The 13,959-nt window shown below is 42.8% G+C and overlaps 1 protein-coding gene across 1 annotated transcript in view; it reads left to right on the top strand.

Annotated features, from left to right (window-relative positions):
- LOC126183278 (uncharacterized) overlaps positions 1-13,959 on the top strand; it is a 292,135-nt gene that overhangs the window by 154,994 nt on the left and 123,182 nt on the right. The window lies entirely within an intron of this gene.

The raw sequence follows: 13,959 nt of genomic DNA, 5'->3' as shown, positions 1-13,959 counted from the left end.
TTTCTCCAGACAACACACTGGAGATGGTGTTGGACTGTGCACCGGAACACAGCATTTCGTCACCTTCCCACCTTGGAATCTGGTTGGAGCTTCTTTTCTAACAACTACTTGTTAAAGTACCAATTTTGCATTCTTGCTCGAGAAATGATCCATGTTGACGTCCTCAGTTTCCGACCAGAATGCAAGAAATACAATCTGGCTTTTCTAGACTTAGACTCTAGGATTAATATAACATTGGTCTCCTTTCACACTCCCTTGAAGCACCACATATAGTAAATTGGCTATCGTAATGTTGCCGCCACTAGCCGAGCAGTAAAAATCTTTGTGCCGATGTTTAGCTGGCGCTAAGCAAGTACTGAACCCCTTCCAGTCTGATTTGTAGATGTCAATCGTCGATAATGTATCCTACTGGATGACAGGCTGTCTTGCGCAAGGAAAACCTCGTACATTTTCTTCGATGTAGAGAAACTATGATATTGCTTCGGCCAGGGGGGGGGTCGTAATGGTGTTAATTTACTATCCAAAATCTGGTCTCCATTACAGTGGTCGTTGCTTGTGGGCGATTTTAATCTCTTCTGCTCCTGTTTCGGCCTTACCATGGCTACTCACTCAGGCAGTCCGGCGATTTGAGCAGTGGGCAGATTTTAAATTCTCACTATAGAAGTTTTATCATTGTGCATTTTATCGCTCTTGGCATTTTAACGTATCTGTATTCTAAATTAGGTAAACAGTTCCCACTTAAAAATCGATGACTTTTCACTCCCTTAATATTGGTTATCCATAGGTAAATATTTTAAGGAACAAAGACCTAAAGGCATTGACATGAAAATGCTTTAGCCATGTCATGGACAACATACCAAGCATAACTGCTACAGTTCTATAAAAAATAGGAAGAAACCCAACTTGATTACGTATTCTCAGAAGTCAAGACCAGCCCAATATATAGCCGTATGTTTAGGCTGGTGAGTCACCACTCCCATATGGCGGCTGCTGTTCGTGGTATGTGAGTGAAAGGGCCAAGTTCGTCAACATACGACAACGAATATGACATTTGTAGAAACGTTGCGAACTTTCAACGATGACACCTCCCCGAAAACCCAGGACCTTTGTATTGACTCCTCATGGTTCTTAAACCGTAGAGCCGATTGTAGACATTAGTCACTGGTATGACACCTCGCTGCACAACTGGGCGTCTCTGTTGGTAGTGCTGACACATTTGCCCACCAGTTAGGTACTCAAAGGGTTCCTGGCCTCCTAACAGAATACCATGAAGGGCAACGCGGGACTATCTGTGCAATGAAGGGTGCACTGGGCAGGAAACAGTACGTGGATGATAGGGAGCAGGACGTTGGGTCTGGCGTCGAACAGTAGAGTGATACCATTGAGGTGGCGTAAGGCTGTCGGGTTGCACGGAGCTTTTGTTGAAAAATAGTTTTGTAGCCAAATGATTGGAGAGTAATATGGCGTGTTTGAATCCTGAATATGACCAACATGCTTTCAGAAGAAGAAAAATGTGTTGCATTAATTATTGAACACCACTCTACATGAAAATACATGGAAACTTTGGCACTATTTTCGCTGGTTTTTCGACTTCTAAAACTGAATATTTAGCAGACTAGTCAGTAGCTGGTTCAGTAAAACCGTTTTCACGCGGGACGCGTAATCCATCGTGAAGCACGCCAGACATGTTTCCCATCGTGTTTGGCGCACACTTAGAAATGAGCTGATGCATCACACGAAACTTGCTCCTCATAGTGATTTGCAACAGCAGCGCTCTTCAGCGGCAATTGTCGGCTGTATCTGGCACGCGTATCACACTTTCCCAATATTTGATTCCAGCAAATCACACCTAAAACAGATGCATTTTCAAGTGATCCTCAATATACACGTGCCTTGAAACAGGCTAGGCAGGGTATTCAAAAATTCAGTGCCCAAGTTAACGGGGATGATACAGGAAAAAAATATATATATTTTATAAAGCAACCATGTGTTGGAAACCCATATTGCGTAAGCACTGAGCATGCGTAGATAGTACATGAGTGGAGCGGAGAAGTCAGTGTGTCTAACGTTGTTACACTAAATGTTAGTTTGGGGTATGTAGTATGTTGTGATGTCATGATCTTTGACTCTGATTTGGCAAACGGTGGGTAGGACTAGTGCCTACCTGGCAATTGCACTGTTAACATGAAACACTACACATGTGGAGAACTGCAAGGAATGCACTTTGTGGCACGGCTGAAGTAATAGTCGAAGAGCCCGACGAATGAACCGCGAATATTTCCCTGCACGCAGATGTCCACATTATCGCACATTTACTGCAATCCACACTCGAGTGGGAAAATACTGGCACATTGACGGTAAGCAGGGCTAATGCGGACAGACTACGGGCAGTGCGTACACTTTACATTGAGGCAGAAGTGCTATTACACATTGAGAGCAATCCAGAGACAAGTAAACGAACAATTGCTGCTGTGCTCGGTATTCACCATAGTTTAATATTGGGTATTTTGTGTGAACAGCTGCTTCATTCTTTTTGTCTTATGAGAGTACAGGACATAGGACCAAATTAATATCCTCGTTTTCCTGAAGTTGTTGTGTTGACAAATAAGGCTTAATTTACTCGGGAAGGCATTTACACTAGTCACAATTCGCATGTATGGTCGGATGAAAACGCACGTATTGCAGTTGTGCCTGGTTATCAGAGACGTTTTGCAGTAAACATGTGGGCCGGTGTCGTGGGCGACAACTTACGTGGGCCTTGCACGTTGTCTGCATGAGTCAGATGGCCAACATAGTGTGTGTTCTTGGAAGTTCACCTGCCGACGTTATTCGAGTAGGTACCTTTATACAAGGTGCACATTAATAAAACCGACAAACTGCAGGGACAGATTCGTGACTAGAAGTGGAGGAAAAAAAGTCTTGTAAACATGTGTCTGGAAATGCATCGTTGCCACGGTAGACGGCGCTGGCGAATGAAAGTTCCTTTGACCACGTGCTGTGTCTGTAGCCCACAGATGACGATTGCTCACAGTGATGATGCCATTTCTGGTAAAGGTTGCTCCGCCGGTAAAGAGGCCTGATGACAGAAATCCCGTAATTGTGATAGCCTGGTCCAAAAACCATCGACAAAATTCTTCCCGTAGAGGCAAATATGCTCCTGATAAATCTTGCACTCGATGCAGGTGATAGTAGCGGTTGTCACGCAGGATACACGTTATCGTACTTTGACTTACACCATGTTCGCGGGCCACTTGCCTTGAGTTTGTAATACGAATGTCCTGTAGAACCCGGTAATCCTGATCTATTGTACGCTAAGTCCGCCACCTCCCTGCACGTTCGTCTGTCTGAAGGAATCCATGATCTCACAAACGCTCAAAAAGGACTTGTAATTTTGTGTGATGTGGTTGGTGTCTGTGAGGGTACTTGTTTTGGTATAGCCGTGCTGCCACTCGGCCGTTTCAATCTGCTTAGCCGTACACAAACAACGTCTCGGCTTCTTCCGACATAAATACAGGACCATTCTGCTGCTTTACAGTATGCTGCGTCAATCTCACAGCCTGCAACACACAAGGAACACACGGCACGTTGTCAGAGGTAGTTTCATTTGTCGGCGCCATCTACCTTGGCAACGACTCATTTCCGCACACGTTTTTCCTCCATTTCGAGTCAACAGTCTGTACCTGCAGTTTGTTCATCCTGTATATCGGGAGAAGGATATGGTATCAGCATGATAGGGCCCCAGTGCACTTCGCAAAACTGGTCCTTGCAGTAATAGCCAGTACTTTTGGCAATTGGAGGATCGGCCGGGAGGGACCTGTCAATTGGCTTGCGAGATCCCCAGACCTCACCCCATTAGACTTCTTTCTCTGGGGCTACATGAAATCCGATGTGTATTCTACCCCCGATGATTCGGAGGCGGAATTGGTTGAAAGAATTCTTGCAGCAGCCGCACAAATACAAAATATACCGCACATTTTTCAACGAACACGAGACTTCCTGATACGTCGATACCTGCTGTGCGCTGAAGCTATTGGTGCTCATTTTGAGCACTTATTGTAATCTAATAGTGATCAGAAGAAAAAAGCGGTGAGAAACATTTAACACCGTTTTATTCTCAGTCACACACAATAACTTCCTGCATAGTCAGTATTCCAACGATATACGTTTCACACACCCTGTGGTTACTTCTCGACATATATTTGTTTTTGTCTTCATCATCTTTGTTAGTTTGTGCACAGAATTTTTGGACACCCTGTATTTGTAGGACGTAAGGTGTTAGTTACATAAAACCCACCAAACTAGAGCTTCACCTGCAAATGACGTAATCATTTATGGCGTCACTAAGTTCTGCTTGTGATGTAGAAAGCTGTGTTGTATCTCTTTTGGCCACGTTCCTCTCCAAGAAGCAAAAGTCTGTCGTGTCTTATTCAGTCTTTGGAATGCTGTGAAACGTGAAATTCCACTCCGCGAATTCACGAAAGTAGACCAGCTCGACGTGCACGAATGCTTTCACGTCTCGTGTGAGGACAGCCTTACAGCACTCGAACTCTTCAGCTACGGTTGCACTGGTCACGAATCATGGCTGATGGCGGCCCACTTGGCACCGCAGACGCTGCTAAGGAACCGCTCCCCATACTTTTCAACGGGACAGTCGCCACGTTTACGCGAGGCTTCCGAAACAGGATTTCGTAAAGTGGTTTCCCTACCGCTTCTGATAGCTAATGTAAACACTGCTCGTAGATCCTGAATATGCGTTTCTAGCTGCCGGATTTCCTCTTCCACAATCGTTTTCCATTCCCATGTAAACGGAGAACCGTCGTGTTACGTCTTTTTAGCAAAAAGATTCGGCTTATGTGGACGGAGTGACTCTTTGTACAGCGAAGAAGAATTACACTACAGGACATTAAAATTGCTACACCAAGAAGAAATGCAGATGATAAACAGGTATTCATTGGACAAATATATTATACTAGAACTGACATGTGATTACATTTTCACGCAATTTGGGAGCATAGATCCTGAGAAATCAGTACCCGGAACAACCACCTCTGGCCATAATAACGGCTTTGATACGCCTCTGCATTGAGTCAAACAGAGCTTGGATGGCGTGTACAGGTACAGCTGCCCATGCTGCTTCTACACGATACCATAGTTCATCAAGAGTAGTGACTGGCGTATTGTGACGAGCCAGTTACCCGGCCACCATTGACCAGACGTTTTCAATTGGTGAGAGATCTGGAGAATGTGCTGGCCAGGGCAGCAGTTGAACATTTTCTGTATCCAGAAAGGCCCGTACAGGACCTGCAACATGCGGTCGTGCATTATCCTGATGAAATGTAAGATTTCGCAGGGATCGAATGAAGGGTAGAGCCACGGGTCGTAAGACGTCTGAAATGTAGCGCCCACTGTTCAAAGTGCCGTCAATGCGAACAGGAGGTGACCGATGTAACCAATGGCACCCCATACCATCACGCCGGGTGATACGCCAGTATGGCGATGACGAATACACGCTTCCAATGTGCATTCACCGCGTTGTCGCGAAACACGGATGCGACCATCATGATGATGTAAACAGAACCTGGATTCATCCGAAAAAATGACGTTTTGCCATTCGTGCACCCAGGTTCGTCGTTGAGTACACCATCGCAGGCGCTCCTGTCAGTTCAAATGGTTCCTTAGGTTAGTTAGGTTTAAGTAGTTCTAAGTTCTAGGGGACTGATGACCTCAGATGTTAAGTCCCATAGTGCTCAGAGCCATTTGAACCATTTTTATGCATAAACTTTTATTGAATTTTCAGTGTTATTTGGCCGTTTACTAACTTTTATTATTACAACAAATATTATGCGACTGTTATTTCTATAGGCAAATTAAAAACTTAATCAAGTGCATTCTAACTTGTTCATATTAGGTTCTACATCTACATTTATACTCCGCAAGCCACCCAACGGTGTGTGGCGGAGGGCACTTTACGTGCCGCTGTCATTACCTCCCTTTCCTGTTCCAGTCACGTATGGTTCGCGGGAAGAACGACTGTCTGAAAGCCTCCATGCGCGCTCTAATCTCTCTAATTTTACATTCGTGATCTCCTCGGGAGGTATAAGTAGGGGGAAGCAATATATTCGATACCTCATCCAGAAACGCACCCTCTCGAAACCTGGCGAGCAAGCTACACCGCGATGCAGAGCGCCTCTCTTGCTGAGTCTGCCACTTGAGTTTGCTAAACATCTCCGTAACGCTATCACGGTTACCAAATAACCCTGTGACGAAACGCGCCGCTCTTCTTTGGATCTTCTCTACCTCCTCCGTCAACCCGATCTGGTACGGATCCCACACTGATGAGCAATACTCAAGTATAGGTCGAACGAGTGTTTTGTAAGCCACCTCCTTTGCTGATGGACTAAATTTTCTAAGGACTCTCCCAACGAATCTCAACCTGGTACCCGCCTTCCCAACAATTAATTTTATATGATCATTCCACTTCAAATCGTTCCGCACGCATACTCCCAGATATTTTACAGAAGTAACTGCTACCAGTGTTTGTTCCACTATCATATAATCATACAATAAAGGATCCTTCTTTCTATGTATTTGCAATACATTACATCTGTCTTTGTTAAGGGTCAGTTGCCACTGCCTGCACCAAGTGCCTATCCGCTGCAGATCTTCCTGCATTTCGCTACAATTTTCTAATGCTGCAATTTCTCTGTATACTACAGCATCATCCGCGAAAAGCCGCATGAAACTTCCGACACCATCTACTAGGTCATTTATATATATTGTTAAAAACAATGGTCCCATAACACTCCCCTGTGGTGCGCCAGAGGTTACTTTAACGTCTGTAGACGTCTCTCCATCGAGAACAACATGCTGTGTTCTGTTTGCTAAAAACTCTTCAATCCGGCCACACAGCTGGTCTGATATTCCATAGGCTCTTACTTTGTTTATCAGGCGACAGTGCGGAAGTGTATCGAACGCCTTCCGGAAGTCAAGAAAAATATCATCTACCTGGGAGCCTGTATCTAATATTTTCTGGGTCTCATGAACAAATAAAGCGAGTTGGGTCTCACACGATCGCTGTTTCCGGAATCCATGTTGATTCCTACATAGTAGATTCTGGGTTTCCAAAAACGACATGATACTCGAGCAAAAAAATTCTACAACAGATCGACGTCAGAGATATAGGTCTATAGTTTTGCGCATCTGCTCGACGACCCTTCTTGAAGACTGGGACTACCTGTGCTCTTTCCCAATCATTTGGAACCTTCCGTTCCTCTAGCGACTTGCGGTACACGGCTGTTAGAAGGGGGGCAAGTTCTTTAACAACGAACGAGAAATTGCTTCTCGTGAAGAAGCTATTGAAGTACTTCGCCAATTCTCGGCGCACATATTTACGAAAATGTTGCGTTACGCATGGTTTGTATCCAAATAATCGGAAGAAAGAATTTTTTCAAAATGTCAACGGGCTTTGTTTTTCTTTAGAAACTCTGGAGAGTCCTTAGGCATGGGAGAAAATTGGATTCATTCGATGTAATACAAGTAGATGCTGACGATTAATCGTACGTTACCCTCATATTGTGGCGTATTGAAACTCATCGTATTTTTTAATAAAGTTATTTACACCTCTATTTATCGATGTTTGGCTTGGGCTTTGCAGGCCTGTCCCACGTCCTTGAAACCTGTGTATGGAGATCGAAGCGTATAATAGTTGTTGTGGTAATAAAAATTAGCAAGCAACCAAATAAGATCGGAAATTTAATAAAAATTTATGCAAACGTACGTGTCTTTTCATTATATTACCTTTTAAATGTAATATACATGAAATAATATGGTCGGCTTGAAAAAATAGAAATGAAAAAATGAGCGGGATTCGCTCCACCTACTACGGAGCTTGAACCACATGACCGCCGCCAGCTCTTGATCACGGTCGCAACGTTCCTGTACATCACTGACGCGTAAAACTTCTCGTGCGATTATCTCGAAATCGTCTTAGTAGTGCGCCTAACATTTGCACATTATGAGCTCGTAATGGTGTACTAAAAGTGTGCAAAGTTAGAACTAAATCTTTGCTTCGACCGTCGTGACTTTCCATTGTCGATAAAAATTATTACAAATAAATCATCTTGTTAACTAATAAAGAACTTCCCAAAGAAGATGGTGTATTTATTTACAAGCAACACAATATATGTGTAGTTTGTAAATTATTCCATGTAATCTAAAACCATAGGTGTAGTCTCACTTCATTCGTTTTGTGTGACTCAGGTGCTTTCTGTTCCCCTAATCTTACCTTCTGTAATTCAGCGATAAATAGTGCCCTTATATGAGTTTCTTGGTAAGATTATATATATAATTTTTTCATTATTCTTGAGTATCTCAGCTATTTTATAACGATAACACCCATACAAAGAAATTTGTCTACTGATAAATGAACAAATAAATTTAATGCAAGAGACGCCTTGTTCTCATTTGAAGCGCTGATTATGCGGAAAATTTTAATTTATATGTTTATTTATGTAATTGGTGCCGGGGAGACAAGTGCACCTTTCGTAATGATGTAGCTGCTGGCACTTGTGAACCGTGGCTTGTCGTGCGCAAGCCCACGCGCATGCGCATTGTGAGCGTGCGGCACCCATTACTCGTACTATCCATTTTGACAACGTGATGGCGAGTCCGCTGCCGCGATCGATTTGTCTACTAACAGAAGCTTGTCACGATCGAATAACACGTCCTCCAGGTAGGATCGATTTTCTTATCGTACATTATATTCTCCACCACACAGCAGTGATACGCAAGATTTATTTCCACGTGTTAATGGCGCACGTCAACAGGTCTCGTTCCCCTTTTTCTAATTTTCACGTCACTAATCATGACAGCGCAAGGACAAATAATTAATTGCATCAGCTGATGACACTCTGACCTGTACTCAGTGGGAATGTTTACATCTACCGTGTGGATTTCCGCTTAAGAAATAAGACAAATATTGGCGATGCTTAACCTGCTATCATCCTAAAGCCCAACGAATGAGTTGAACAGTGTTCTTGGTTCGTGTTGACAAGGGTTTAAAAGAAAGCTGCTGATATCCTTGTGATTGCTATGTATCCGTGTGTATGGTTCGTTAAGTAAAACCTGCAATCACATGCATCTGTGAATGGGAATGATTCCGAGGAAATGCTTTGTTCATGTAATTTAATAGGCAAGAGAGTGTAGAGGTGGTTCAATTGAAATCGATGATGATGATGATGGTGAAGGGACAGTGTTTGCGTTTTTGATGTTAAGAACAACTGCCACCAACTAGCTCGTGTAATTCAGGTATAAGTTCCAGATACGAGATCTGTAATTGACTTTTGGGGTTTTCGTCGGAATTAGTTAATAGCACCCTCAGTGAAATTAACATTCTCTCTTATTTTCTTTGGTGAACAAGTCTTTCCCGTGTGCTGCCTACTCACAAGAAATGTAGTATAGACATCTTAGCCTAATCCTATCACCAATTGGTGATCTCCGTCTTATATACGTTTTGATTATTGCCCGCTTTCTTCTTAAGTTGTGCGAAAAGCTAAATTTCAGCTTGTGGGCTACACCTTTAACGGAGTTTCTTGGAAATAAGTAAGTAACCTGGCAACCAGAAGCTAAGTCACCTGCAGTGGATGTAAAAAGTACTAAAATGCGTAGGAAATTCGGATTTAGTATACAAATCATTGTGCTAATAACACGCAATGCAAATTTTAGACTCGTACTATTTATTTTTCACGTTAAGTAATAGTAAAACAAGTCGCCATCCACTTCTCCCGCTCAAGTGTTGGGACACTGATCATTTTCCCATAGATCGTACCCATGGATAAATTGTCAACATGGATCCACTATTTTTGGGAACGCGTGAGAGATGTTCCTGTATACAGACATTTTGACGTTGAAATCTGTGTGGACATTTAATATTGTGTAGGTTTACAACATACAGGGAAGGTTTTTTCCGTGGATCATTTACGAAATATCGGGCATGTCATTTTGATTGATAAAAGTAGTGAAAAAGGCACTGAAAACTAAAATCAAAATGTAAAGTGCCAGGTTTGGTACATTTTACATAACAGTATGTGACATGTCAAATGTTTTATAAAGACAATCAATATGTTTGAACACGTTTACAATTATATGGGAAAGTAGGGAACTTGGGTTGCATTGGACAAGGATGGGACAAGTAATAGGTGCCCTTTTCAGTAGAACTTGCCCATCATTAACTTTACTGACTAATGAAATCCACCTTAATTCTACAAACACCTTAATTTCATCATGCACAATAATCATAAAGAATTACTGTACTGAACACGAAAAAATTGTTCCATTATACTGTCAAATGTATCTGCATGACGAAACCTTCAGTTACCAATAGGACAATCAGCTGTCTTCAAATAGTAAGTTATGCAGTAATTTACGTTCACTTTCACAGACAGTGACCTAGATTGCTACTTTATTCTTCTTCATACATAGGACTCACATCGTCGACTTGCTGCATATGCAATTGCATCTGAAACAGAGAATATCAACAATTTCACGAGTGATTTTTGTTTATGTGATCAGACATATTTACTCAATATTTTTAACTCTACCCTACAAAATACCTATCTACCCCCAATACCTTGTACGCTGGCAGTGCGTTGTAAAGTATGTCACATATTTACTCACTTCTCACAGACGGACCCACGGTTGTGTGTATTGTAGCCACAACTCAGTTTATAGATTTCCAGATCTCTTTGTATTTTTATATGTAATGCTAGGTACTGTACTCGTAATTTTCCGGTAAGGGACTGCAGCGTTTCTTGTCGAGCTCTGTGGCAAGATTTAAATAGACCTTTTCTGTACGGATCGAATCCACACTGCGGATTAATGGAGGAGGTCGGTGTGCCGGGCAGCCTAGATGTGGTATCCCACATCTCACTAGGGGAATACTGGGCTGGCACCCAAATCGCGCCCTAGTTAGATGATCCACAAACATTTAGAATTCTTTCTCTCCCTTTCACAAGAATAACACCACACGCAGACAATTTGAGTACACACATTACATCCCGTGGGGTAATGGTGTGGTTACAGGAAGGGCAGCCAGCCACCCTTTAAGTGAACTATGTTAAGTCCGTAACCAACCATGCCGACCCTGAACCGATGCGGGGCAAAGGTGTAGAAAAAAAAAAGATTCAAATCGGAAGACAGTGGGCTTGCCTTTTGCTGTTTTACAGCGTTGTTCAGCCGTATATATGCTTAAAATTATTGTCATTACAACGGTAAAATTGTTTTCCAAACCTAGTTTCTTTTTTCTTGGATGAAATTTTATCTTCAGCATGTCAATAAACGCCATGTTTCCGAAATGAAACTTCGTCTTCAGCGGGGTGCAGGCTGTTATTGAAACTTCCTGGCAGTAAAACTGTGTGTTGTACCAGGACTCGATCGTACGGTCTCGCCTTTCGTGGGCAATATTCTTAGAGACTGAGCTACCCCAAGCACGATTCACGACTCGTCTTCACAGCTTCAGTTCTGATAGTACGTGCGCAGACTGATTTGTCTACGCAAGACATCGTACAGTACGCCACGAAAGGAGACTGATTGGGAGACTGCTGAAACGGAACAAGTTATGTTTTCTATTATTGCTTCAACGAAATGCGGATGCCAGACTCCATCTGAACTAGCATGGAACCACGAGAGATCTTTTGGTGCTAGTGCTATTGCATTGTATTCTCAGCGAGACTGGATGTCTACCATCAGGGCCAAACATGTTAAGCTTCATTTCATCACCAAGAAGGACCCATTCCCAGAAGCCTGCATTATGCTATTAGTATTTGTGACAGTTACCTTATTAGTCATCCGCGCTTGATTCGCTCTTGATGTGTACGCATCCATACCTGATACCATTATTAGTCTTTCGAGTAATTTAGCAGCTACTTACAGATCACTGATTTTGGACTCGCTTTTGACGGACTGCAGAATACGCCACCTACCTCATTTAGAGACTGTGGCCATACAAACTTGTATTTAGTGTTCCTGTTGCTGAAAAGCGCTATTACGTCACACACACACACACACACACACACACACACACACACACACTTGAATGTAGCCACCTGACAATCCGCGATGCTATTCCAATGGATTAGCATTTGCTCCGTTTTACGTGTATCCTATTCATTACGGCCCATTTCGTGGCGCGCTGTATCAGCTCTCCCGTGGACAGTAGTAGTCTGAGCATTGATTTCCATTAATTACTCAAGTAACTGGTGTGGCAGTAATGTTCCAAATCAGGACAGACAAGCGTAGTGTAAGCAGTCTCTTCAGTAGATTTGTTGTATCTTGTAAGTGTTTATCAACAAAACAGAGTTTTTGTTTCGCCTTCCTCACACGTTCTGCGTGTTGGTTCCGATTTAAGTCGAGAATCATAAAATTTGCGTGTTTGAATGGTTAACCGCAGTTTAGTGGGTTTTTTTATACTCATGTGGAGGACGACACTCTTTATTGTTTCGGGTCAATTTATTGTAGCATCTAAGTTTTTCAGTGTGTACTCGTGTTTATTTTTAAATATCTAAGTGTCAAAGCACATTCCACACTCATAAGAGACGTGGCTGTAAAATGGGTCCATCTTAATCGAGAGTAATTTCAGAATGGAGAGTAACTTCAGAATGAGGTACTGGAGGAAGAAAGGCTTCGAGGCGGATCGTGGGTCGAGCTTGCAAGCTCAGTCGGCAGAGCGCTTGTCCGCGAAAGCCAAAGGTCCCGAGTTTGAGTGAGTCGTCGTGTGAACGTCAGCATTCGAGGTTGTAACCTGTGGAGGGATAGAGAACTGGACATAATATACGACGGAAGTCACAGCCGGAGTTGAAGTACATTCCAACAGTGGCGTTAATAAAATATTTGTCATCTTACCGTGCGGTCACGTAGAACGGATAATATTACTCGAAAATAGTCCTGTCATCATTCTAGATTTATTCAAAGATGGAAAAAAGAACAAGGAAGAACACGGTAAAGGTGGCATTTTTCCACTATGGCTGCATTTTATTAGACCTAAGTAAATGCCGAAACAGCTAAAGTGGAACAATGTCTCCTTCGTGGATGTGGTACTACTATAAAGAAGATTATGCAATGCTGAAATAATTTACGAATTATGGCTGTGACTACGTTATCCACATAACTAGGAAACTGCCGTGGCAGTATAACTAGAATTTGCGGTGTCCATGGAGAATCGTATTTACAAATTGTGTGTTGTAATAAAGTTTTGTGCCGTACACTGGCACAGTTTCCGATTAACCGTACCACTTAACACGCGTAGAATTTGTAATGGATGGCTATCGGAGTGACAGCGGCTAGGATTAAGAATCTGACTACTGCTCCCCACATATTTCCGCGGAAACACAACGTGTTTGAAGTGAATCAATCCATTACCAGACAATATAGAAACACCTGGATCCACAAAAAAATAGAGACAATTATACATTGTATTTTCCATTCGTATAACGCCTGTTAAAAAGCCTTCTATTTAAACCACACTGCAGAAAACGTCATTTTAAATAGCCAGTCTTGTGGAAAAGGATTTGCGAAAAAAGAATACGTTCATTCACGCAATCTTGTCAACACAATTACGCAGCAGCCATATAAACCACGGAACGTAATTTTCATTGCCGGTACGGTACTTCTAAAAACATTTAGCCTACGTAGCTGACGGCTGACTACCATGCAGAGAGTTTTTCCTCAATGGAACTACTGGAATGGGGTGCACTCAGCCTCGTGAGGCCAGCTGAGGAGCTACTCGACCGATTGGTAGCGGTTCCAAGGTCAGACAAGGTCGGAGCGTTGTGCTGACCACATGACCCTCCATACCGCATTCAGGGACGCCATTGGAGAAGTATGACACGATGGTCGATTGGGCCCGATTGCCCCGTCTAGGCCCAGAAAGCCGAACTTAATGTTACTACTTCTAAAATCTGATTG

This window comes from Schistocerca cancellata, chromosome 4 (assembly GCF_023864275.1).
Source record: "Schistocerca cancellata isolate TAMUIC-IGC-003103 chromosome 4, iqSchCanc2.1, whole genome shotgun sequence".
In the NCBI taxonomy this organism is placed as follows: Eukaryota; Metazoa; Arthropoda; class Insecta; order Orthoptera; family Acrididae; genus Schistocerca; species Schistocerca cancellata.
Note: the sequence above shows the minus strand (reverse complement) of the source record. Positions and strands in the feature narration are given on the sequence as shown.